This window comes from Electrona antarctica (genome assembly GCF_951216825.1).
Source record: "Electrona antarctica genome assembly, chromosome: 4".
NCBI classification, from domain to species: domain Eukaryota; kingdom Metazoa; phylum Chordata; class Actinopteri; order Myctophiformes; family Myctophidae; genus Electrona; species Electrona antarctica.
The window spans coordinates 7,744,918-7,754,071 of NC_136809.1; the positions used below are offsets into that span (position 1 = coordinate 7,744,918).

The 9,154-nt window shown below is 45.2% G+C and overlaps 1 protein-coding gene across 2 annotated transcripts in view; it reads right to left on the bottom strand.

The window, feature by feature from the left end:
* LOC306921610 (neuronal acetylcholine receptor subunit non-alpha-3-like) overlaps nucleotides 1–7,173 on the bottom strand; it is a 101,595-nt gene extending 94,422 nt beyond the window's left edge. Inside the window, exon 1 of one of the 2 annotated variants that reach the window (XM_079498820.1) lies at nucleotides 7,080–7,173. The gene's annotated coding sequence lies outside the window, so the exon portion shown is untranslated. Of the gene's footprint in view, nucleotides 1–6,652; nucleotides 6,730–7,079 lie in introns of those variants that run through there. The other variant, XM_079498821.1, reaches the window with a different exon arrangement.
* Between the last annotated feature and the right edge of the window lie 1,981 nt (nucleotides 7,174–9,154).

The window sequence follows — 9,154 nt, forward strand, 5'->3', positions numbered from 1 at the left end:
CTGCAGTCAAAGCTAATTGTGCATCACTTCACTGTGATTTCCTTGTAGACCCTGAGTGTGAAACCTGTGACATGTTTTTCCAGCATGACAAAAGAGATCGTATTAGAGAAAGACAGAGAGAGAGACAGACATACAGAGAGAGAGAGAGAGAAATTATTACATTTTACAATTGCCGCCCACTCCTATTCTCACAAGCGCACTTGACAAAGAGACATTAACGAGAGCTCAAATGACAGGGTCATTAACGCGAGCCATTATGAAGTCACAGGGCTTTAAGAGCAAGTGGTGGCAATGCAGCGAGTCACCGGAATGCACAACAGCCAGCATGAATGTGTCATATCCATTGTCTGAGTGGGCGCCATCCCCCCACTTCTCTGACTCACACCTAACATTATTTGTGGGCAAAAGTACACTAGAATCGGTAGAAGGATGTTGACTTTGGAACTGCCAAGCAGGAGGCCTAGAGTAAGACCAAAGAGGAGATGTATGGACGTAGTGAAAGAGGACATGAAGTTAGTTGGTGTGAGAGAAGTGGAGGCAGAGGACAGGGTGAGATGGAGGCAGATGATTCGCTGTGGCGACACCTGAAGGGAAAAGCCGAAAGGAAAAGAAGAAGAAGAAGATGGTCAAAGTTGGATACACGTTTTGATGATAAACGAATGTGGTCCCTGACACAGGAAATGGAATTCATTAATTTAAGTTATCAGCTGATTTTCATCAAATATTCTCGCCATGTTTAGTTTTAATGCAGAGGTGCAATTGTTTCAGTGAGTGCATGTTTTGCATCAGACATGACAAGACAGAGCAATTAGAATTTTATTTGGTTACAACGCACTGGGACTCAATAACCAAAATCGAATACAATTGAGGCATTTTAATTAATGAATTGCATTTTTATAGCGCTTTTCCAGGTGCTCAAATCGCTTTACAATGGTTCATTCATTCATACATTGGGAGGTGAAGCGGCGAACAGTCGACGCCAGCGTCCTCACTTCCCAGCCGCCCGATTAATGAGAATTAATCGCATTTTAGATTTTGGTATACGAGTGAATCAATGAGGTATGATCGGTACGCCTGAAATCCGGTGTCCAGTGAAAAAGGTTCTGTGGTGCAAAAACTAAGTGTGATTAAAATGTAAGATCAACATATGGAATGAATTCTGTATTGGCCATATATGGAGTGTGTACAAGGTTTGATGAGGTCAGATCAACATATGGAATGTCAGAACAGGTCAGCTCCATACATGGAGGTCTAAGGGTGGCAGCGGGGGCGTGTCTTGAGTGTACAGGGTTTGATGAGGTCAGATCAACATATGGAATATCAGAACAGGTCAGCTCCATACATGGAGGTCTAAGGGTGGCAGCGGGGGCAGTGTCTTGAGTGTACAGGGTTTGATGAGGTCAGATCAACATATGGAATATCAGAACAGGTCAGCTCCATACATGGAGGTCTAAGGGTGGCAGCGGGGGCAGTGTATTGAGTGTACAGGGTTTGATGAGGTCAGATCAACATATGGAATGTCAGAAAAGGTCAACTCCATACATGGTCGTCTAAGGGTGGCAGCGGGGGCAGTGTATTGAGTGTACAGGGTTTGATGAGGTCAGATCAACATATGGAATGTCAGAACAGGTCAGCTCCATACATGGAGGTCTAAGGGTGGCAGCGGGGGCAGTGTCTTGAGTGTACAGGGTTTGATGAGGTCAGATCAACATATGGAATATCAGAACAGGTCAGCTCCATACATGGAGGTCTAAGGGTGGCAGCGGGGGCAGTGTATTGAGTGTACAGGGTTTGATGAGGTCAGATCAACATATGGAATGTCAGAACAGGTCAGCTCCATACATGGAGGTCTAAGGGCTGTGGCTCAAGAGGTAGAGCAGGTCGTCCAATGATCCATGGGTCGGCGGTTCGAATCCCGGCTCCTCCTGTCTACATGTCGAAGTGTCCTTGGGCAAGACACTGAACCCCAAATTGCTCCCGATGTGCTGGTTGGTACCTTGCATGGCTTCCGCCGCAATCGGTGTATGAATGTGTGTGTGAATGGGTGAATGTAATGCACAATCTATGTAAAGCGCCTTGGATAAAGGCGCTATATAAATGCACCATTTACCATTTACCATTTAAGGGTGGCATCGAGGGCAGTGTCTTGAGTGTACAGGGTTTGATGAGGTCAGATCAACATATGGAATGTCAGAACAGGTCAGCTCCATACATGGAGGTCTAAGGGTGGCAGCGGGGGCAGTGTCTTGAGTGTACAGGGTTTGATGAGGTCAGATCAACATATGGAATGTCAGAACAGGTCAGCTCCATACATGGAGGTCTAAGGGTGGCAGCGGGGGCAGTGTCTTGAGTGTACAGGGTTTGATGAGGTCAGATCAACATATGGAATGTCAGAACAGGTCAGCTCCATACATGGAGGTCTAAGGGTGGCAGCGGGGGCAGTGTCTTGAGTGTACAGGGTTTGATGAGGTCAGATCAACATATGGAATGTCAGAACAGGTCAGCTCCATACATGGAGGTCTAAGGGTGGCAGCGGGGGCAGTGTCTTGAGTGTACAGGGTTTGAATCAACATATGGAATATCAGAACAGGTCAGCTTCATACATGGAGGTCTAACACTACGTTTTAACAGCGGGCGACAGCCAGACGAATTTTCCTGAAGTGCATTATGTGTCAATGGGACCCGGAACTACTGGCGATAGAGGCGATAGCAGGCGAACAGGCGATGGTCGAAAAGTGGGCGGAGGAACGTCGGCCGAAAAGATAAAAATAATTCATCTATTGGGCGACGTCGCCCGGCGATAGTGGGCCATTGGGCGATAGCCAATGAAATTCAAGTGACGCTTGCCATGGTCTCCCGCTGTGAAAACTTACTGTAAGGGTTGCAGCGGGGGCAGTGTCTTGAGTGTACAGGGTTTGATGAGGGCCCAGGTAGGGCCAGGCCTTCATTTCAGTGTCTTGAGTGTACAGGGTTTGATGAGGGCCCAGGTAGGGCCAGGCCTTCATTTCAGTGTCTTGAGTGTACAGGGTTTGATGAGGGCCCAGGTAGGGCCAGGCCTTCATTTCAGTGTCTTGAGTGTACAGGGTTTGATGAGGGCCCAGGTAGGGCCAGGCCTTCATTTCAGTGTCTTGAGTGTACAGGGTTTGATGAGGGCCCAGGTAGGGCCAGGCCTTAATTTCAGTGTCTTGAGTGTACAGGGTTTGATGAGGGCCCAGGTAGGGCCAGGCCTTCATTTCAGTGTCTTGAGTGTACAGGGTTTGATGAGGGCCCAGGTAGGGCCAGGCCTTAATTTCAGTGTCTTGAGTGTACAGGGTTTGATGAGGGCCCAGGTAGGGCCAGGCCTTCATTTCAGTGTCTTGAGTGTACAGGGTTTGATGAGGGCCCAGGTAGGGCCAGGGTTTGATGAGGGCCCAGGTAGGGCCAGGGTTTGATGAGGGCCCAGGTAGGGCCAGGGTTTGATGAGGGCCCAGGTAGGGCCTGGCCTTAATTTCAGTGTCTTGAGTGTACAGGGTTTGATGAGGGCCCAGGTAGGGCCAGGGTTTGATGAGGGCCCAGGTAGGGCCAGGGTTTGATGAGGGCCCAGGTAGGGCCAGGGTTTGATGAGGGCCCAGGTAGGGCCAGGCCTTAATTTCAGTGTCTTGAGTGTACAGGGTTTGATGAGGGCCCAGGTAGGGCCAGGGTTTGATGAGGGCCCAGGTAGGGCCAGGGTTTGATGAGGGCCCAGGTAGGGCCAGGGTTTGATGAGGGCCCAGGTAGGGCCAGGCCTTAATTTTCGGGCCTGTTGAGAACTCTAGTTTTTGCCGGCTGCCGGGCGCGGCTGCACTAATAACTTTGGGGCAGGCCCGTCTAGAGTTTAAATGGACAAAAGGGAGACATCGAAGAGGAAGGACGGGTGGGGCGGGATCAACATGTCAGAACAGGTCAGCTCCATATATGGAGATCTAAAGGTTTGAGGTTTGAGGTCAGATATGGTGGCGTGACGTGTGACGAGGCGTGATGGACTGACAACCATATTATGGAGGCGTAACTGACCGACGGATCGACGGATTTGCAGGTTTTCATAGTAATCTGCAGTCGCAAAAATAGGATTATCAAAAGACACACCTCTTTAAATATATAATTCATTGTATATTAGAGGTAATCATGTAGGGGGCATGTTTGCATGGTGAGTCTCACAACATGCAGTGCATTCAGATATGGTGGGATGGAATAGAAGCACTTCTGCTTGGCACCAAGGGTCTCGGAACCGCCATGAATTATTGAGAGACAACCTCTTCCCATTTAGTTCCAGTTGGCTTGTCAGGCATGATGACAATATTGCTGCGTGTGCATTATGTTGTGCACACGCGCACACAGACGTCGTGCACGCATATGGACACATGTTTTTTTTGGTCCACTTTAACCACAGCATCCCTATTCTGGGGGAAACGTTCACCAAAACAAATAGCAGATCTACAAGTCCTACAAGATTTCGTGTAGGGTTTTCAACCTTTTTCTTAAAGGAGCATTCAGTGATTTGGGTGATTTGGAAAAAAAAACGGTCCACCCGGTAACAAGATGTGCACATGCACACGCTCTACAGTGGGGGAAGTACAACAGACCAACAGCACGCGCACCAATGCCAGCCAAACTCGATCATGATTGGAGGAAGGCACCTCTCATCCTGATTGGATGAAAGCTTTGCCACCCAAAGCCCAAACCGAAACTAGGGTTTTTTGACCCAAGGGGCTCACTGGGGACAGGGAGGAATTTACAATTTACAATTTAGGCATTTAGCAGACGCTCTTAATCCAGAGCGATTTACATTAAGCAATAACAAAAGCATGGCATACATCATACATCCTTATATGGTCAGCACACTTTATAGTAGGGAGGATTATCCAAAAAAGAAGAAAAAATAAGTGATAGTTGAATTAAGTGAAATCACTGAATGTACCTTTAATTATCAAGGCCCATTATTTATTGGTCATTTGTGCCACGGACCACCATTTATAATGAGATTTAGCCTCTCGGACCCAAGATTGTTTTAGTTGTCGTTGATATAAGGTTCTGTGCACGCTGTATTGATGTTGTACCGAAGGAGAGATAACAGGCAAACGCTGCTCAAAGTAACAACTATTCTACATTCTAATTGTGTTAGACTTCTTGTAAATTATAAGTAATGCAGATGTTTAACAATAATTTAAAGAAGCATTCAGTGATTCGGGTGATTTGGAAAACCCCACGGTCAGCCCCGGTAACAAGATGGTAACACATGCACACACTACAGTGGGGGGGACACGCAACAGGACCATAGACTCTAGAGTATAAAGAAGGATAGAGATTGAACCGCGACCCCCCCCCCCCCCCCCCCCCCCGCTATTCATGTCAGTGGAAGTTGCTCAGTGGCGTTTTGAAGCACCCGGAAGAACCGTCTACTTCCGCATTTGACCACCGAATGCGGAAGTGCAACCGAGTGCTCAATGTTAAAGCCCAGCTGCACGGGGTTTCCCCGTCATGAATCCACGGGTCCGCCTGCAGTCCCTCCTTTTACCACTAGGGCCGAGCGCCTCAACGTTGGAGAGCCTCACTGGGGCCTTGAACAGCACATGCACCAAGGCCCCTTATCCTGACGGCTGGCTAACACTAGCCAAAAACGAAACCTAAGGTTTTTTGACCGCAGGGGTTAACTGGGGACAGGGAGGAACTCCTTATATGGTCAGCACACTCTATAGTAGGGAGGACATAGACCTACATACATTTCGGCCATTTGAAAATAGCCGATCTACAAGCTCACAAGGCGTCACAATGTGACGCATTGTGAGCTTGGTTGTGAGCTTAGTTTATTTTTCTGATGGGCGCTATATGTGTCCAGCTTTGTGTAAACACAAACATTGTCCTAACACAAACATTGAATGCTGGCCATTTTTACACTTTATTAATTTTACACTCAGTGTTAGGGAACTCAGTAGCGGGTGGAAGATCCATACGCAGCCAGAAACCCTGAATGGCCAGGTTTGAGTGTTTGTCCTAACACAAACATTGAATGCCGCATTGACAATGAATGGCCAGGTTTGAGTGTTTGTCCTAACACAAACATTGAATGGCCAGGTTTGAGTGTTTGTCCTAACACAAACATTGAATGGCCAGGTTTGAGTGTTTGTCCTAACACAAACATTGAATGGCCAGGTTTGAGTGTTTGTCCTAACACAAACATTGAATGGCCAGGTTTGAGTGTTTGTCCTAACACAAACATTGAATGGCCAGGTTTGAGTGTTTGTCCTAACACAAACATTGAATGGCCAGGTTTGAGTGTTTGTCCTAACACAAACATTGAATGGCCAGGTTTGAGTGTTTGTCCTAACACAAACATTGAATGGCCAGGTTTGAGTGTTTGTCCTAACACAAACATTGTGTAGCCTAAACACAAACATTGAAAACAAAAGTGAGGAGGCAAATTGTGATTGGCCGGAATGAGATGATGTATCATGATAACAGAGCCCCTCACTTCACACAGGTGTGATTTTTAGGTGTATAACAAATAATAAATAACAGAGGCAGTGAGACAGAGACAGTGAATGACAGTATCAGTGACAAGCACACATTTTAACAACATTTCTGCACAGCGGCAGAAGCAGCATGGCAGCAATAAACAATAATGTATATGTCTTACCTGTATTTGGGAGAAAGTGCCTTCCCTTTCTCCATGAATTTATCCAACCAGGCAATAGTTTATTAAATGAGTTTGTAACTCGCTCTCCAGCTCAAATGTAAACAGAGGTGCAACCATTAACAGGTTCCTATGTCACACCGTACCTGTTACAAAGGTTCCTACTACCTAAGCAACAGACACCCATATTACTCAAAACAAACAAACAAACAATTGTGTTTGTTTTTTTACTTCCTGTGACCCTGCTGTAACACAACATACCATTACACCACTTCGCTCTCGACTCGAGGTAGTTACTAGGGCTGAATAAAGACTTCTTACTCTAGAGTCTAGATATTTTGAACATTTTATGACCTATGAACCTTTCCCAAATTGCACAGACCATACTAAATAAGTTATGCGATCGAGGATGCGAGCACTAATGACATACCGGTATTTCTTCTAGTGATTTCTTTCCGTGTGCGTGCGGTCTAGATAGAAAGGTCATTTTACAGAGGAGAGGGATTACCAGCACTCGGAATGGTCCTTCAGGTATACAGGCGTGGGTAGCAAAAAATAAATAAACATAACGTGACCAGATTTGACTGAGAGACTGCCATCGCGCAAATTCCAGCTTTTCACCAGAGGATAAAAACTTTTTTTCTTCCCCAAAATGAGTTTATAGCACAGGCAGAATCTTCACATACTAGAGCATGTCTGAAATAAGTGTCAGAGCTGAAATCGACATGTAAATATGAAATAAATGCTTAAACATGTAGCTAGGTGTAATGTTAGAGACCACAGAAGTGAACCTTTCAAGCCTGTTTTCTCAACTCGCTGTTTTCTGCAAGACATTACTCTATAAGCCATATCTCCAAAACTGGTGGGCCAAACTGAACAACCAATATGTCAATTTGAAGCTATGATTCCCTGCTTTCATATGACGTGAAAAAAACGAAAATTCAAAGAAATCCAATGGCAGTCCCTCAGTCAAATTTAGTCACAATTTTATGCATTTCAACACAAAGCCTTCTTAAGCTTCAGCCTTCAATGACATTAAGTATAAGGCTTTGTGTTGAAGCGGGTATGTGTCTTTATTTGCTACGCGTGCCAGTTAGTTTAATAAAAGTAAGTGGAGGACGGATCAAAGGACAGATAATCCCTCTGGCTGTAGCCTAATAAAACCATACACACAGGTAGACAGAAAGGAAAAGACAAACCCAAGAGTATACAAATGCACACACACACACACACACACGCATACACACACACACACACACACACACACACACACACACACACACACACACACACACACACACAACCAGGCTAGATCAACAGCTAGTAAAAAAAAATGGGGATGAGGAGGCGCTCTGTGGAGGGCTTAAATGTATGAATTATACATTGTTCCATTTGCAGTGGCCTTTCAGCCTCTGCTTCTCAAGGTTGTTTTAGAGAGTGTATAACGTTTATCCTTAAGGTATAGATATATACAGGGAATAGCCACACATGCAAAAGAACTTAAAGCAAAAGGCCTGTTTAAAGGACAACTTTAGTTTTTTTCAACCAAGGTTCATGTTTTAGGATGTTATTAGAGAAAGTAAAAGATGTTATTTTTTTTTCATTTGCTGCTTTCTTTCGTTTTAGGGATTTTAGCTGTTTTTTACAGGGGGGGCGGGGGCATTCGAGCATGGGGCTAAATATGTATTTCTTTACAAAATATTATGGAGATTTATTTTTTTATTATTTACTATAGTCCTAATAAACCCCAGGAAATTACATCTGGCCACAAATAAATCACAGGATCTACTGAATGTGAAGGTAGCCTACTGGGGGGAAGCCACACTGTGTGTCATAGGCTCAATGTCAGTTTGACACATTCAGTAGATCTCGTGATGTTTTGTGGCCAGATGATATTTCCTGGGGTTTATTAGGACTATAGTAAATAATTAAAAAAGAAATCGCTATAAAATGTTGTACAAAAATACATATTTAGCCCCATGCTTGAATGCCCCCGCCCCCCTGTCAAAAACAGCTAAAATCCCTAAAACGAAAGAAAGCAGCAAATGAAAAAAAAATAACACTCATCTTTTAGTTTCTCTAATAACATCCTAAAACATGAACCATGGTTGAAAAAAACTAAAGTTGTCCTTTAAGCTCAGCTTCTGTGCATTATACTAGAACAGACCTGGCTGATACTCTTTTTCTTTTATATCATTTTTATCCCATGATTTTGTAACCCATTTTTCACCCCTGTGTCAATTATCTAATGTGATCCAGGGCTCTACACACCCTCCGCCAACCTGGGGAGAGCAACGGACTTGAACTCATGCTTCCTTCATGCATGACTCGAGTGTCCAAGTTGCTCTATAACACCTGACAGGGGCGAGTTTCCCTGGTTGGACGTAGCGCGTGGAAGGAACACGTTATTCCAACCAGTTCCTTTCCCCTCCATCAGGCGCCCCAGCTGGCCAGGGGGAGGCAGTTTAGAGACCAGGATTACTGCATGTTTTTTGTGAGGGTACC